The sequence below is a fragment of the Athene cunicularia genome (genome assembly GCF_003259725.1).
Source record: "Athene cunicularia isolate RWA chromosome 2 unlocalized genomic scaffold, athCun1 chr2_part1, whole genome shotgun sequence".
In the NCBI taxonomy this organism is placed as follows: Eukaryota; Metazoa; Chordata; class Aves; order Strigiformes; family Strigidae; genus Athene; species Athene cunicularia.
In genome coordinates this window covers 119,339,613-119,358,461 of record NW_020799095.1, presented here as the reverse complement: position 1 = coordinate 119,358,461, position 18,849 = coordinate 119,339,613, and positions in this window count along the sequence as shown.

Sequence of the window (18,849 nt, the reverse complement as noted above, 5' to 3'; positions counted from 1 at the left end):
CCCCGGGCCCGCCCCTGCCGCGCGGCAGCCAGTCAGCGCGCCCGCCTCTCTCCGGCCCCACTGACGTCACCTCCGCCTGTGGGCGGGGCCAACGCCCGTCAGTCCGGGGGGGGCGGAGCCCGGGCAGGACGCGGCGCTGGTGTCACGCACGGGAGGGCGGCGGGGGCTGTTAACGGCCCCGGGGCACCGGGTCCTGCGCCGCTATCCGGCGCTGCCTCGCCGGCCTCCAGGAGCCCCTCAGCAGGGCACCCCCTTTACTTCAACAAAATAAGCGACGTGACGCCGCCCACGACACCCTGACCCCTGACAGGAATGTTGGGGAAGGTCTGGGCTGTGCCCCCGCTGGCCACTGGCGATTTGAGAGCTTTCCTCTGCAGCTGCTGTCTCCTAGGAAACTTCGGTGTAGCCGTGTCTTTTGGTGTCAGAGGATGAAAAATTAAGGAGTGTTCTGCCTGGAGCAGTCGGCCGTGAGGTCTGCCAAGTCCCGCGGTTCGTGGAGACTGAAGGGCCAAACACAGGTGTTTTGTGCACGTGGTGATAGAAAGGGCTTCCCGTTAACGTGTCTGCACGTGGGCTCTGAGAGAAGGCTGCCGGAGGAAGGACGTGTCAGTGTCACAGAGCCTGGAAACTGAAAAGTGGAAGCCTTGGCTTGGCAATAAAGCCCAGGATGGAATGGGAAGAGGGACTGAATTAGTTGGGAGTGTGGAGTGCCTCTGTCTGAGAAGGCAATGCTTTGTGTGTGTTAAAATGTAAAACCTAACAAGGAAGAAGGTAGTCTATGAAGAGGTGAATTTAAGGCAAATGCTGAAGGGCAGAACAGTTTTCCTGCCTGAGACTTGATGGAGGGTGGACTAGTCCTCTGGTAGATCAGGTGAAGGGCTTTAATTTGAGTTTTACTTTACTCCTGGGATTAACAGCGTGGTATCAGCAGAATGAATGAACTAGTAGGCCTTTGCTGCCTTTGACTTCTGTGGTCAAATGGAATGTACCTGCAGAAGTCTTGCTGTGGCATAAATAAATTGATGTCAAACAGAGAAGAAAATACATAATTTTAAATTAAAAAGATCCTCTATTTGGTCATCTTTGTTAATAGAATATAGAATTTAAATTTGCACTTTGAAAGAGACTTAACGTTTGGCAATAGTTGTAATCTTATGTTGTAGTAAGTTTACAGATGCATGTTTGCACATGTATCTACAATAACGTCTTCAAGGACATGAATTCTTTGGACTGGGCATATTTGCTGTTATTTGCCATATTGCTTGATAGTACTTGACAGTAACAGCAAGCCTGAAACTGTGACAAGCTTTATCAGGCTACTGACAAGAATTCTTAAAATGTTATAGTATAGGTGATGACGTGAATCAGACATAAAAAATGAGATCATTATGCATTAATCTTTAATTGAGCATGCGTTTGGGGGGTTTTGTAATAGAAATTGGCAGAAAGATGAAGCTCAAAATTACTGTGATCAAACAACAGCAGGAACAAACCTCCCAACTTGATTTTTTTCTTGCCATTAATCCTCTTCTGGTCCTCTTTGCCTCCAAAGACTGTAGTGGCTCAAATGAAGAGAGACTTGATAGTTTCTTGAAAATGTACTTTGGGAAATCATAGTAGTCTTTGGCGTGTTAAGCATCAGCAAATATCCCAAAACCAGTGCAGTGGCTGTACACTATGTTCTGTGACAAACACTTGAGTCTTGTCTGACTTTTCCTTTAGTTATCATCTTTCTTTATGGGTGAATATTTGTGATGATACGATGGAAAATTGTTCATCATTGTATTTAAATTACCTCCACCCCTAAGACGTAGAAGGTCTAAGATACCTGTGCACCTTACAACAGTACATTTCTGCCTGTGACCAGCATCACAGGACAGTATTTTAAAACACAGTCTCTTCAAATTGAAAACAATGTATGAAGGTGCTTCTAATGCAATTAAGTTTTCATTTAGGAAAGTACAAATTCAATGTAATTTTCAAACTCCTTGCAGCCTGTGCCCTTCTGTTGTTTTTAAGGTACTTTGTATTAAGTTATGTGTAATAGCTTCTCGGCACACCCACAAAGGAACACTGATAGGCAGCGATGGGGCAGGGAGAACCCAAATATTGCCCTGTCTCGGATGCTCCCAGGCCCCTCACAAGCCTAGAGGAGCACAGGACACCATGGCAGGCAGGAACCCAAACTGTAGACACCTGGGAATGAAGACCGTATCCAGGCCCCTCCCAGGGCTGCCGCAGGACAGCTCCAGCTCCCCCACTCTGAGTCCAGGTGTGAAACCCATCACCACCAGTCATCCCGAGCAGATTTTTGGATCACCTTTCTGGTGCTGCTGTGGGGTGGGACACATGGTGGGATACAGGGGAAGAGCGTTTTGGGGTTGTACATGGCTTATTGTTGGAGGAACAAAAGGCAGGAAAAAGGGAGGGATTTAGATGATACTGAGGAGGGACAGGTGTGGAAAAATAAATGGTAAAGGGGATAAAAAGGCTGCGTGAAAATAGTTGGCTGGTTGGTATCTTGTCTGTGCTGGATCAGTGCAGTCTGTCCTAACTGCTTATTAAATTAGTTTCTAACACCTTTCTGGGTGAGGGGTGTCACGAGTGTTTGTGTCTGAGCCCAGTGGACCTCTGTCCTGCTCAGCCAGAGAGGGGAGCAGGATGAGACCATCTGTGCTGTCAGTTGGTGTTGAGTTTTCTGAGTGTCTCTCTGTGATCTGTGTGGCTGACCGTGTATATATATATATATATATATGTGTGTGTGTGTGTGTGTGTGTCATATATATCTGCTCTGTGTGCATGTGCCTAATGGGAACACATCTTATGCATGGTTTAAACTGAGCATTAGCGTCTCATAAATGCATTTTCTACAATTACTGTCTGGATTTTATAAGGAAGCAAGTGTAGGGAAAGAAGAGATATGGATATAGGACATGGGTAGCATGAACTTGAGCTTTATTTTAAACAGGCCTGACAGAATTCCATGCTGGAATGCAGAGGTTCTTGAGCTGGTGAGATAGGTTGGTCAAAGTTTATAAAGTGCAACAGTGTTATATTAAGTACCTTTTCTAAAAAAAAGAAATTATTGGAAAATATGCTAAGAACCAGTGGCATTTCATACTACTATTTGCCTCACTAATGGATGTTTTTCACTGTTGCCCCAAATGCAGTGTTTTGGAATACATTCTAACACTAAAGCAGTTTTAGAGTCTTCCCAGAACATTCTTCATTAATACAAAAGTGCAGCAGTTTCCTTGTTCTAAAGGCCTTCCTTTTAAATCCCTGTGTGAATTGGTCTTACATATTTTCACCTATAGTCTCAACCAGAATCAAGAGTCCTATTAATAATACTTATCAGAGAGGCTAATGAGGTGGAAAAAAGAAGACGTGCATGGAAATTCCAAGGTTCCTTTCACTTATTTAAGTTTTTGTGGTGTTAGTCCAGTTTATCCCTTTAGCCGTCTTTTCTGCCTAAAATGCACACTTGCAAAGCTGCTGAACTTTTTCAGGCCTGTTGTACTACAGTCTGTTGTTGCATGACAAAGCTGTTTCTTGTCTCGCAAACTGTAATTTCTTCTGAGTGGTATAGCATAGGTTCTATTTTTTTATCTTACTAGCAGTGCTGAGCCATGAGACCAATTGAAGCAGTAGACTTTAGAATGAGATATATTAAAATTCTCACAACCATGAAACATACATTGAGTTATAATAGCAGTTATATAGTAGTATATGCAGTTACTTTGGAACAAAGGTGAAGGAGATGGTTTAATACTCTTGATACACATTTAATCAGCCAAACTGCTGCTCTACTATAATAAACCTTATTAAATTAGTTTTATGGTAATAGTTAGGCAATATAGAATGATGGAAAAATCAAAATAACAGAGCCTTGAAAGTTCTGTTAAAAGAATTACTGAAGTTATTCATCATATAAATAAAGGATCAGACCAGACTTCTGATAAAATACTGTCAAAAATAACAGATCTTGGAAAAATCACGTCTGGCAGTAACTTTCCATTTGGTGAAGGATTTTATTTCTGGGCATGCCAAGTTTATGCAAGCATATTTCATAGAGACGTTTCACAGATTTATGGGTATTGTTTCTAAGCCAATCATACAGAAGCAATTAGATACATTACATTTCTGAGAGGAGAAGAATACAATGGGTGAGGTTGGTCTGCAATAGGACAAAGTTACAGCTCTGCAACCATGTTCTGTCTTTCCTTGATCCTCTGGGCATGCATCTGCTGTGGTTTCAAATGGTTTAGGCTTTGCAGGCAAAAGCAGCAAGGCTGAACCCTTGTCTACAGTCACAGGAGTGCTGGGGATTTCCCATTGTGAGGTCCAAACCCAACATTTCTATATGAGAGCCTGTTTGGAAGGTCTGCAGGTTGCTGCAAAACTACATGGCCCCTTTGTGGATGGGTATTTTACTTCCAAGGGGACAGATTCCTTCTGGAACTCTGATCAGTGGGAAAGGAAGAACTTTCTAATTAACTAGAGACAGTGTAAGAGAAAACGAGTGGCATTTCCTGGGACCTGATCAGGGTCTTACCCAACATATATGTTCCCATTTTGCCATTCCTAACTTAGATTACTTGATTCAGTATTAACAGATTTCTCCAGTTTGCTTTGTAAATAAATGCATTTTGTGGAATAGAATGAAAGGGGAATTTAAAAATAAATAAAAGGCAAGATTTCTTCTGTTGTGAGTGCTGTTAGCACTTGCAACATATTTGGATGATTTCTGAAGCTTAAACTATATATCTCCTCACTGTATGCTTTAAATGCTAGACATTTTAATGGCTCATTAAGCTACTATATGTGTGAAAGAATAAAGTTTGCATTATTCTCAGTTAATGTAATGCAATTTTAGAGACTGAGGTATTATAGTATTCAATATAATGAACTCAGCAAGGTCTCCTCCCCTTCGCTGAGGTTAATTCACAAACAGAAAAGGAATTGATAGGTATTTTATTCTGCCCCAGCTGAAGAGCTACATTAGGGACTCAAATAGAGTTAAAAACAATGTAGCTGACTATCACCAGCCATGGCCATTGGCACATTTGCATCACTGAGTGTCAAAGCAGTGTTTTACCGCAGTGCATGAGACTTAACCTTAGCAAGAAAAATGACAACTTGGCATGCTGTATAGCACTGACCATCGTCCATCTTGCTACCAGGAGCAAATCCCTCTCACATTTTGACTTTACTGATGCAGTTCTATGGAATTCTCCTTGGCTAACATCAAGTCATTTAGATCAATTAAACAAATCCACAGTCTTTACATGATGAGTAAATTAATGAATTTAATGAATTTAAATGATCTTTATGGATTACATTTTAAGTAAATAAAGATTGCTTGATAAAAGATATGCAGAATGAGTCCCTGAGTTACTGGCCACATACTGATCTCTGATATACTGAGTACTGACTGACATTTTGTACCATTTTGTGTGGAATTATCCCTGAGATACACAGTTTCAGTTTAGGTAACTATATTTCTATGAAATGATTGTTAGAGACCTTTCAGAAACTTTTCTTGTTTAGAAGTCATAATTTATTTATGTGTGTGTTTATTTTGCTTAACATGCCAGGCACTAGGAACTAACAGCTTTGAAGCTGTTCCCAGTTTCAAAGATCTTGGAAATAAGATTCTCTGGCTCTACTGATTAGCTGAACATTGTATGTGTTTAACAGACCGAGAGAAAGGACTTGTAACAACTTTAATATTGTGAAAGTACTAAAAAGAGGCATACTTACCTGTGTATCTGTAAAAATGACAGAGAAGATGAGTTATAGTTAATACCAGAAAGCTGGAAAATTTGAGACTCAGTTGAGTGGGTGAAATTGAATTTGGTGCTATTATCAACTGAAGCTTCCAAATGAAAGGGGAATCATTTACTGTTTTTTTTTTTTAAATTTTGAAGTGGGAGGTTGGTAGACTTTATGAGATTTCTAACACTGTTTTAAATAGCTATTGTGACAGGCAGTGCCTCTGAACATAGGCACGTTAACAAAGTAGTTTGCCCTCATCAGGCATATTGCAATGAATGTCAAATTAATTTGCAACATTAATACACTCCTGGAATTACAGTTTTATTCATTCAGAGCTCTGGATACACTGCTGAAAATCCCTGGGATTTAAGTCATGATTAGAAATTTCAAGGAGAACAAGACATGATAATTATCCCCAAATCACTTTCAGTGTTAACTGTGGGGAAATACGGAAGTGAAACTTCTCTCAGAAAGCAAAGGTAGCTGCATATTTATGCAGTGGTACCTCTTTAAATTTGTTTTTTTCTTTGTTAATTTTCCTAGGCAAGAATGAGGGATTAGACATGAAAAACAGTAACTACTCTTTTCAGTTAGTATTTAACACTACAAAATTGATTTTTTGGTATGTACTAAGAACTTTATTTCGTTTGATTACTGGGAATCTTATTTTGTCCTCCCCAAGAAATGGAGGTAACTTTCAACTTAGTTTTGAAATATTTCATAGAAAAATTAGAGCTTTTCTTCAATCCTTACAAGGTAAACATATCTAGTTGTGGAACTTGCTTGAAGTGTTTTAACAGGGCTTACTTATACAGTCCTGACAAGAAGAGAGGTCAGGCAAGCAAGAGTGGGGAATAATTAAAGCAGTAGTTCTACTGTTGCTGCCATAAGAAACTTCATGTTTTGGATATCTAACATTTCATGCCAGAATGAAATTATTCTGTTCTACATATGCTTTAATTTACTACCAGGTATGTAAGCCTCATGACATGCAGGTGTTATCACCTCCATTTTTCTGTGTTAATGGAAAATGATGTCCTCGCATGCAACTTCTTTTGGCTCAGCTGTGAATTAGAGCTGAGAAAACTGTGAGATGCTCCTTTCTGCTGTGCTTTAGTGAACCGAGAAATTTATTTAGATTGCAGTTGTATTGTAGCACATTCGTGAGGTGTTGTAGGGTTTTGGTTTGCAGACTACTGTGCTAAAATAGTGCCAGATTCCATATATGCTCTCTGTGTGTATGGGTGTTTATATGTGTATGTATATGGCTCAGCTGGTCATCAGGCTTGCTGTTGGAAGATGAGTTACAAATATAAGATGTTTCTGTCATGTAGCATCCTGTTGAGGGACCGGAGAACTAAAGACACAGTTCCTTTCTGAGAATGGTACAATTATGCTTACTTCTTTATATATTTTAATTAAATCATTAAACCAGCAACATTAAAAGATTAAAATTGGAAAGGTGGTAAATACAAGCAGTTCCTTGAGTGGCTGAGCTAATGAATTCTTCCTTTATGGATCTGTGTTTTGTGCTTGGATGCCTTAGTGTTTAGTAAAGTAGAAACATTTCCTGCAGTTGAGTCATTCATAATGGCTCTATTAACTGTGGATTATCCAAAGTCTAATCAGAATGAAGTTCACTTTGAACCCTTTTCCTTAATGAATGTACTAAATTGTAATAATCTCTTAAGAAGCTTTTCTGACTTTAATAGCATGGATATGGGTACTGTACTGATACTTCACAGTCGACAGCTCATCTCTTGCCATCTCATAGAAACAATTGACATGTGAAGACATTATGAAGAAAAATTTCAAATTGTTTGCCATTTGAAAACTGTACCATAAGAGAACAAATAATAAAAATAGAGTTATTTTGTGAAGTAAAACAATAGTTTCATTAATAGTTTAAGTAACAGTGAGTGATAACATAACTCAATCTGATTTTTTTTGCAGTACCTAAATGATAATACCTAATTGATAATTTAGGTGAGATTAGCAGTGAGTTGTTGCTGTGCTGATTTCCAGTGTGGGAGGGATTATAATCTGTAGAAAACATGAGAATGAAGAGTGAGAAATAACAAAACAAATCATGCTTTTTTACTTAATTTAAAAATTTATTCCTTTTTGTGCTGTTCATGTTTGGCTTGTCTTTACTTTCTGCAAATAAGATGTGTTTCATAGTTATAGTAGTTCAACATGATTAAATGCTTTTTAAGATACAGATTAATGCATTTGAAGGCACATTGGTGATTAAAAAATATTTTTGTCTCTCTGTGCGTTTAACTGTTTCTTAACTCACCTGTAGAAACTAATACCAGATAAAATCCTCATTAAGACAAAGTCGGTTTGTAGTTTCAAGCCAAGTTAGCAGCTTTGAGTAAACTCATGCTCCTTCTGGGCCCTCTGATGTTGTTGGCTAACAGAACTGCAGACTGTTTTTCTCGTCATTTGATTAATAGTGTCTATTTTTCAATCTATCAAGCATCAGTAACTTTGTGTATCTAAAAGTGAAAGTCCTCTGATAAATTAATTACCACGACACAATAATGCAATTATTTTATATTTTCATGGGGAGTATGTAGTCTTGTTTGTGCAGCACTTTTTCCCAAAAAAGCTGAAAAGAAAGAATTTTGTGAATGTAGAGTTCAATTTTGAATTATTTAGATAGTCAAAACTTCTATTAAAGCCAGTTCTCAATCTTCATTGGCTTGTAGTGCCTTGTTCAGTAGTAGGATTTTATTAACACATAATGACAAAATAGAAAAAGTCCTGATGTGGGTAAGGCAGCTATAGTTTTAATCGATATTGAGTCATTATGACTGGATTTCAGGTCAATCAGAGCTTTTTGTATCATGTTGGTTATCTATAGATGATGGCTTTGGGAGGACAGAGTAGAATTCAGTCTGGTTTTAAAAGCAAGCATTGGAAAATGCCCAGATGCCAGGTCTGTGCTGGCGGTCAGGCTATGCTTCCCTCTGGTTGAGGTCCCACACCACAGATTTATAGTTACAGGACCCAAGTGAGGGCCATGTCCGCTTAGGTAGTCCATGAGGACAAAGGAATAGGCTCAGTCCTTTCCAACCCCAGCTAACAGCCAGGTTAGCTCTTGGAGAAAGGGCATTAATCAAGGATAATCTTTGATGCCTGATCTATAGGCTTTCAGTGACAGTGTCAAAGTTCCCATTTTTGTTCTAGTGCAGAACAAAAAAATGAGTCAAAACCTCTGTATTGCTTGCAAGATGCAGTTACAGTTTTGATTAGCATTTTCATCATGAACTGATGAAGAGAAAATAACTGTTTTGCACTCGTGGTATCATTTCAGTATATGACTGAGAAGAAAACAGTGGTGAAATAGTGAAAGGTGGCTGCTTACTTGAATGAAACTACCTTCATAAATAGGCATGAAAATTTCAAATTAATTTCAGTTGTGGATTCTGTGGTGCCCATAGATAAAGTCTGCTGGTATTTGCTTGGATGAAAATCTGTAAGTACTAAAAGTGCTGTTTGAAAGGTAATTTGAGTTATTTTAACTGGGGGAAAGTTTATTGGCTCACAGTCTAAAAATTAATCAGCTCTATTAACAACTGCTCTTGAATTTATCCATTAAAAGTTGATATTTTGTTTGGAGAAAGCCACAGTTTAGATGGTAAAGTATGCAAACTCTTTTCAGAAGGTGAGGACCTGGAAACTGGTTTGCTGTCATCACAGGTAAGTAACTTTTTTTGTAGACACTTGCACCATTTGCTTATGCGGGCAATTGAGACCTGTGGTCTGTGAGGTACTCTGAAACCTTTTAAAAACACCCAACCTACTACATAATACAATATAGTTTAATTTTTCCCTCCCCATTTCTATCTTTCTTTAAGGTAGAAAAATGGACATGAGTTTCTAGAAGCCAAAAAAAGGTTGGAACAAATTTTGTTCAACTTCTGATTTAGTTTTTTCAATGTAAATGTGCACTCAGAGTCAACAGGAACATGGCTTAAGCCTATACAGTAAATTAAAGTTTAACATAATGATATTCTATTTAGGTTTTCTTTCCTAATATTTATATTAGAATTGCATTAAGTTTGCTTACTGAATAGGTTAGAGAGGGGTACTCTTACACTAACCTACTGGCATCTCAGTACTTTATCTGTATGATATGACCTGCTCTATTCCTGGTCTGCCAGGAATATTTATTTATTTCTTTAAAACTTAATTCCTAGCACATATCACATTTGCAGCTTTGCATAAAATAGTTTCCTGCTTTCTAGATGGATTTGTGTTCAGCTGCAGGTCAGATTGCACCAAAAAAGGTAGTGGAGATTTTCTGTATTTTCTTGGTACCAACAATCTGTTCCTTTCTTAGGCTGACATGGAGTTGGGATGAAAAATTTTTGAAATGAGCTCCACAAGAAAGAATAGAGGGAGAGAAGGAGATGGAAGACAATTGAATAGCTAGAACAGAAAGATCTAATTTCACAATATGATCAAAGAAAAAATTTTAGCTGTGTCTGAACTGTGGTGGTGTATCCTGTCTCTTGATTGTCCAGACTCAGTGATTATAGAAGAATGCTCCCACTCTGTTTCTCCTGTGTCACTTAGTTTCCTTTCTGTGCAGTGAAAATCTGGAGGGTCAGAGGACTTACACAAGCCCCAGGTCTTGCTGCAGCACGGAATCATGGGGCAGCTGGAATGTGCACCTAGAAGTGCAGTTTTGGACATATTTTTAAGTACCACAGACAGATGTGTGGGCTGCAGACTGCTTGATTATTGAATAATATATAAAACTTAATATCCTTTCTTTCAGATGGAATTATTCAAGCCAATGCCAAGAAGAAGAGACTGGGAGAAGCAATATAACAAAGGTGTGAGTTTTGTTTTTAAGGAAAGAGATTGGGAATATGTTCGACGGAGAACAGGAAGATGGAACAAATTTAGATTGATGTACAGTATTAGTGCATTCAGAGAAGGAATCCTTAGATTAAAAGCTTAAAGAGGAAAAGTTCTGCAGTGCAAAGAACTGTGTCTTGAGGTATGTGTAGCACAATGTGGTTGTGAGGTTAAAGTGTGCCTCTAAGCTCTCTCATAATAACTACAATTAGCATGCTCACCAAAGGGCACAATTTGGTCCTGTATTTTTATTTCACTGTAATGCAGTTCAGATGTAGAAATTAAAAAATAGCTTTCTATTTTGAAGATAAAGAAATTATACTCCTTATATTCTGAATGCTAGAGATGCTCTATTATAATTGCATTTGCAGCAAAACTTTGCCTGTAAAAAAAAAAAAATTAGTTATTTCCATGACTCATCTTGAAGGAAAAAAATAATTCTCAGTACAACTTATATTTTCTTTCAGGTTTTGGGCTATTAAAAAATTGATCCACGTTAGACAGAAAAGTGCTGGGGTCCAAGCTAGATTGTTGCTTATGGTAAGTTGAACAAGAGATTGGTTTATCCACCACCTCTGAATATTAGGCTGAGGTACCGAGGCTTGACTATCCATAAAAAGGCTGCTATATCTTTCCATCCTTTGGGCAATAACGTTTACTCACCCTTGTAAAGTCATCTGAGGTCTTGTATCTATGACAGTGGAAATAGTAATGAGCAGTAATGCTGAACAGAGAGGGGAAAAAAAGGCTTAGAAGCGCTGTATTTAATTTTTTTAAAAGTAATGGATTCTGACTTTATTTGCATAGCTAAATGATTTATTTCCATACACACTGGCTGCCAGAGATCCCTATATAATATTGTCAAGTAATGAAATCTAAAGACACTATGGATTATTGTTTTGGTATATATGCAATGTTCAATGTAAAGTGATTTCATGCAGAGAACTGAAATGAGACACAGATGATTCGTTTACACATTTATTTACTATCCTGCTTACTCTATCAGACTGAAATGGAGAACAATGCATTTATTTTACAGACATTTGACATAAATTAAACAGGTATTTTGATGTTGAACAATTGTACAGACTACAACATGCATATTAATATGTAGATTGGTGCAGAAATATTTAGTTGATCAGCAAAATCTAGTATGACAAAAATAATAATCACATTTCCTTTTTTATGAAGTTAAAATGCAGCTGATATGGAGACATTGATACGGATAGCACTAAATGTGAGAAGTTATTAGTCTAATGGAATCAGATGGTTAGCTGAAAAAATAAAGCTATTGTCAAACAGTCTGATCTACAAAAAGAAATTAAATCAAAATGTTTCTAACATACAATAATAATAATGAAAAAAAGCATGTTAGATGCAATTACCATTGCAAAATGCCCTATTATTCCCCTGCCCCACCCCCAAATACAAACAATGAATGAAGCAAAAGCAGCATATTCTCCCACAAAATATCTGGGGCATTTTGTAAAGGCAGATGAATGAGATTAGACAAGACTTATCACATATGCTTTTATCTCCTAGTGACAGTTCTTTAAAGAAAGGTATGTTGTTAATATAGCATTGTATGATGAAATGTTGCTAATTCTGTAAAATTGAACAATAGTGAAGACACTGCTATCGCGCCAAGAGAACTTGAAAAAATACTGTTGTGCTTTTTTTGTTTGCAGCATTCAGAGCATTCACAGAGGAATACAAAGTAAAGTTCATTAAACTCAATAAAACTAATAATAGTCATGCTACCATATCTATGAAACTAACACAGTAATAACTTATAAACATGAATTAGTACATATTTTTAGTTGATATTTACAGTGATCTTAAAGCAATAGGCTATGTATTCAACTCTCAGGTTCTTTGTACACTAATCCCTCCATGTTTCAGCTTATCAGCATGGCTCCTTTGACTTTTGGAAGAGTTACATAGGTAAAACTCTGCATAACTCTTTGAAAATTTAGAGGTATAAATCCAGAACTCTGCATCCTAGCAGAAGAACCCATGATTGTCCCCAACAGTTTTTTTCTTTTTTTAATTTTGTAATATGTGTTAGAAACTGTTCCTTTTGCCTAAAGCTATAATATATTGCTCCATCCTTCAGTTTTATACAGGCAGAATTCCCATTGGCTTTCTGCTTAAGGACTTCAAGAACAGGCATAAATGTTTTGTATTCTGAACTTCCACTGAGAGATGCTATCTGAGCAGAACCTAGAGCAAAAATATCAGTATAAGACATGCGTCCTTCACCTCAAAATTGTTAAAAAATTCAAGGTAAGTAATAGGCTTTTTGATTCTTGCATTACCTTTTACAAGGTATGTCCTAGACATCAGAGCAACTAAACACATGATCAAAACCCTACTAGGCCTCCAATTTAAATAAATTCCAACTGATGATCCAAATGGAAAGATATCTAGACATGGTAGATTGGCACAAAATACTCAAGCTGGGTTTCTGATCCTCCATCACTGCTTAGCCATTTGCACAGCCATTTTTTTTTAATTCATACAGATATAAACTAAGAGTTACTATTAAGTGAAATAGGGCTACTTGCAGTCAGTTTAATCATTCCACTGATTTAACAGCTTTGGAGTAAGAGTCAATGTAGGGCTGTCTGTACTGTCTTAAATGTAACACCAAATTTAGGTAAATTAACTATAGAAATACACAGTATTTAAGGGGTGCGGTCCAAACTACAAACCACAACTCTCCCAAGGGTTATCAAGAATGTATTGTTTAGATGATTCCACCTGGGTTAAGTTACATTGGGGCCAATTTAATCTTTGGCTATATATTTTTCTTTTTATGCAATACCACTAATGACAATGCCAAAACTTGCTTGAGTAAGGGATTTAGCCAAGACTACGTGGACTGGAGGTAATAACCATGGTAGAGATAGTCTATGGCTACAATAGCAAATAGTACAACACAACAGAAGCAGATTCGCTGAGGAAAACAATCTGTGCTGACAATTCCCACTGTGTATCAGGGCTACTATTTTGGACTAGTCTGGCACCTGGGTGCTTCGTAGTGGCTGCAGCACTGGAGGTGCCCTCATGGAACAAGTTTTCTGGTTCACCTTAATGTAAAAGTAATCCAGTTTGCATGGTCCAGGATGACTCTGTGATATGAATCAAAGCAGAATAGCGGGGATAGCTGAGACATTCATGTCAAGAGAGCTCTCCTGATTTCCACTAAGATGTCAGTGTAAACACAGACGTAGATTTCCAGATTTAGAAATGTGCATTACTTCTGCTGATATTAAATATATATTTAAACACTTACTTGAGGTAAAAAAATGACCTAATTATATTAATTACACATACTGCTCTTAGATCCAGGGTTTACATTAACCACAGGACTACCGTCAATGTCTAAGGTAATGACATGTCACTGTTCTGTTTGGTTCATAGGTATAGTTAGGATAATCTTTTTGAATGAAATGTTAGCTAATAGCATGTTCTTTAGCTACTTTTCATTACAAAGAGCAGTAAGTATTTGTGTGCTACTTCCTTGTTCTACAATGGGATCCACCTGAATCTGTGTCAGATGTCATAAAAGAAAATTAAATAGGTATCAATAATATAGGATTATAAGGTATCACTGCTGTTTTGGAAGAAATCTCCATTGCACTAAAAGGTAATACTTCTCAAATATCCTAACACAACATTTTCAAAAAATATTTAAACCTGCAACAGAAAAAACACAGAAGTATGTTACTCCATGTTCAGATGTCACAGGCTGTATAATGACTGAACAAGAAACCGTCACACATGATGCAAACATTTTTGCTCTTCATGCCAGTCACCTAACATTTCCTCTTTAAGGAAACTGATAGAGTAGCTGCAAAGGATTTGGGTCCCAGAACACCTGATCTGTTTCAGAATATGAAAGTATTTCAGCTGGAGTTTCAACTGAGTACAACTAAGTAATAAAAACGGAGAAGAGACAAATAGTAACGCTTACACTGGTGGCTCTCTTAATAGCATTTAGCAGTCAACTGCTTTTACAAAGCTCTTTCAAAAGCATTGAACAAATGTACTGAAACATCTTGCACGTTGAGGGGGACAATGGAGGAGTTAGAGCATTTTAAAACTAGAAAACGTGAAGTTGTGAGATGGTATGGCGGCAACAGTAACAGAAAGAAATGACACTCAGTTCTTCTTGCTCCTTGGTTCAAATGCAATAGAGTCCATCTGGCCATTTGCATCAGACAACCAAAATGCTTTCCTGATAAACAAGACACACCTATCATTTTGTTTGGTGGGTTGTCTTCTAAATGCTCCCAAGAAGAAAAGGTTGGTGTTTGGAGGGCAATGGGAAGAGATCTAAATATCAACAAAGATAAGAACACAGTATCTTATTTTTCAGGAAAGTCTCTGAAAAATGATTACAGATCAGATATTCATGTAGCAGGCAAGTGGTTAATAACATCACTGAAAATATCAGTAGAGACCTCTTGTTCTAGGATAAACGTTAAGATTGGGTAGGGCTGGAATTAAATCTTTTGCTACTGGCATTTTTACCTCATTAAGTGTGAACAAGGACTATTTTATATGTTTTATTATATCTCTTGTTTATATAGTATATTAAAATATGCCTTGTTTACTTACAATTTTCTGCCTTTATTCCCTCTTTGCTGTATTTGCATCTCTTCCTTGATCTGTGCTGGTTATTTTGAAAAAACATGTTTCTTGCATTTTTTTGCTTTTAAAATATGTTTTGCATGATCAAAATGTTACACTTTATCTTCTAATCAAATGATTCAAAAATGATATGAATTTAGAAAAACAGTTAGGTAGGCCCTGGACATTTTAATGAGGCTGATGACTGTATTTGCAGTAGGGCTCAAAAAGGACAACTGGCTTTCTTACTGGACTGTGGTTTAAAGCTGGAGTTGAAGCAATTACTTAAATAATTTGAAGGTAAACCTTGTTTAAACAGATCTAAGGAAACAGAAGCTCAGTCTACATGTAGGCGAAGAGACATCCTTTTAAAAGAACTAACTGTTTTTCAAAGAATAAAAATAAGTTGCCCACTGTTACCTGTTAGGAAAAGACTCAAGAAGCCAATTGTCATTTTGATTTATGTACGTTACAGGCAAAAATACAATTTTTCTTTGCAGACTTTTGGTTATGTAATATTGTGCTAAAAAGCTCTTTAAGTCAGTTGCTCTAGTGTTAGATCAGATATCACCTCTCTAACATCACTAATGTTTGAATTTTGAGACCAATTTTGAACTGAGGACACAGTGCATTAGATTGCTGCATTAGCACAGAGGCTGCTATGTTCTATACAATGAAGCATTAAAAGGCCTTTTGTGTTTTTATTAAAAAAAAGTGTATTTTATATAAATTCTGTAGTGCAATAACTTCCTACACCATTTTACATTCTTTACGTTGTATGCTTCCCCTGTAAACAGCTTTCCTGTATGAACTTACTCTGCAGTTTGTGCGATATATTATTCCCCCCACCCTAGATTTGGATTAAGGTGACTATTTGCTCAAAAATTGTTCTGATTACTCTGTGAACATCTTTTAAATGTGTACATTTGGTTTCATCGTTGAAAAGGAATTAAAACTTTGATTCAGGATTCTGCAGTTAGTATAAAATATAAAAAATAGATTGATTGCAAAGCTATCTCCCTGAACAATCTTCATTTTCCAGTGATATGAAGAGTCAGACCCCTTTCAGGTGCACAGGGGAGTGACTTCATCCTAAGACTCCTTACGTTGTTTTGAAATTCCACAACTGTTGGAGACTGACTCCAGAACTCAAAACCAACCCTCCCCTTACTGTAGTGAATGGGTAAGTCTGAAATGGCTTCAAAGTTTTAGAAAAACAGAAAAATATACTCACGTAATTTTGCATAATTTGCTACATAGCAATTCATGATGAATGAAGTGATCCTGGACTGCACTTACTACACCTGCTGTAGTGGAATGAAAGCTAGGTTCAGTCCTGCAGATGCTCAACTAAATGTTTTAATCAGGAATTATACATGAGCTAGGTATTCAGGATTGGATCCCATGTACGCAGTCAAGACTGGAAAAAACAAATGTCTAAACCTGTGCTTCTGGAAATAATTCTCAGCATAGTCAAAAGTATATAATTAAATTATACCAAAAGCACTACTAAAGCTTAATCCTTTTGCTTCCAAGATTTCAAAAAAATACATCTGTTAATAAAGAGAGTTGCATTTCTTTTGCTTGTACAATATCAAAATAAATGTGCTTCTCTGAAAACCTCTAAAATATGGCAGTCAATAATGGCCTGGTCTTCTCATCTGATTTATATAGTTAAAGATCCTGTTGGTTTTCATTGAGAGGCTCTTGCCATCCTCATTTATATTTCAGTCAGTCCCTTTTTCCGTCAGACTCCCATTGGTTTCAGGGGAAGTTCATCAACTGAGGCTTTGATTTTACTGCTATTGATTGTTTTAGTGATTTTAATAGGGCAGAATCAGGTTCGCATAAAGTTTAGCTCAGGAGAGCTTAAGGAATCAAATCTCTGCTCCTGCAATATGTTCCCTATGGCTGGACTCCTTCCTTTCCACCAAGTGGCACAGATCTAAGGAAACTTTTCCAAAGAGTAGGAGTCACCTGGGACAAAAAGCACACAGAAGGAACATGACACAGACCTCAGTCTTGCCAGAACAACATCATCATCTTGAATGGGATTTTTCTGTGGAACCAGAGCATGGGATCAGGTCCCATTTGGACTTAATTTGGTCTTCATTAGTTCACTGGGATGTAAAGGCAGATCTAACAGGCCCATGTGATTTCATAAAACTGCACACAGAAAATACAGACCAATACTTTAGGCATATACAAATTGACTGGCATTTAGTTTTAGTTACTAAAAATATCTAGGAACTAAAAAATAAAAATAAATGTAGAAGATTAATGACTATAAAATACTCAAGAGCTAATTTTTAGAACAGTGAGACACAAGGTGATTGAAAAATGTTAAGCAGAATGCCATATAAATAGGTAAAACTGAATGCAACAAGTTGCAATGAACTGCAACTAAGAAAAAAAAGGTTCATTTTTATTTTGAGAATTAATGACCAGACGTTGTTTTGGAAAAATATTTGAAATGACTGAAGAGACTCTTCAACGTTATCTTGTTATGGAAATCAGAAAACTTATGGCAATATACATGAAACTTTCTTTTTTTTTTTTTTTAACTCAAAGGATTGTGCTGTGCTCATTGCTTAGCCCAGCCACCAGAACCCATATTTTGGGGCTTTTTGAATGCTTCTTTTCCATGAGCCAGACTTGAGTGAGGTCTGTGGCATCAGCACAGCCATTTCAAGCAGGGGGCAACGTTGCAACAAAAATGCTTGCTCTTTTACATTAAATGCATTAGGTGCCTGATTTTTACTCATTTAAGTGACAAAACGACACATAAGTAAAAATTAACCTAGGTCCACTATAGGAAGTAGAAGCCTGCTGTTACAAACCATGAGTTGGTTGGTCTAAAGTGCTTTTAGGGCTTCTATTCCTGTTGTCTCAGTGTCTTTACAATGCTTGCTGTTACAGCACTGACCTGGAAGAAGCATTCCCTCCCTTCTGTGTGTGGGGAAGTGAGAAGCTCAGTTGCTGACAACAATCCCATGGAGCCATGGGGAACTGATGCTAGAATTTCTAAACCTCCTCAGACTTTTAACTGCTGGACCCTCTGGCTATTAGCTTCGAGGCTGGACTGCTGCCCTTATAAAACTGTTGTAAGGGATTATCCAATTTCAGCAGAAATCAGAGTATAGTGTAAAAATACCTGTATTCTGCTTTACTAAAAAAAACCCCAACAATTTGTAGGGCATGCCTGTGTAGCTGCATACTTTTGCTTATGGTTAGGATCAATGAATTGAATAAACTTTTTATGATTTAGGGAATTAAAGTGATCTATAGGCCTTTTTAAATATTATATCATAGGAAGCTATTGGTGCTGGATAAAAAATAAAGTTTTTCAGACAGTGGTTAGATGGGTACTTTGTAATGAAGCTTTGGTTCAGCATCTTTCTTTTACAAAGCTGGAGAGTATCAGAGAAACCAAAGGTGCTTTGGCAGTTGTCAATGGAATGATTGATATTTCCCTTTATTTGAGTGCAAGGGAAAGCCTATACTCCATTTCGGAACAGCCATGGGAGGATGGGTTGAGGCAAAGTTGATGAGTCAGCA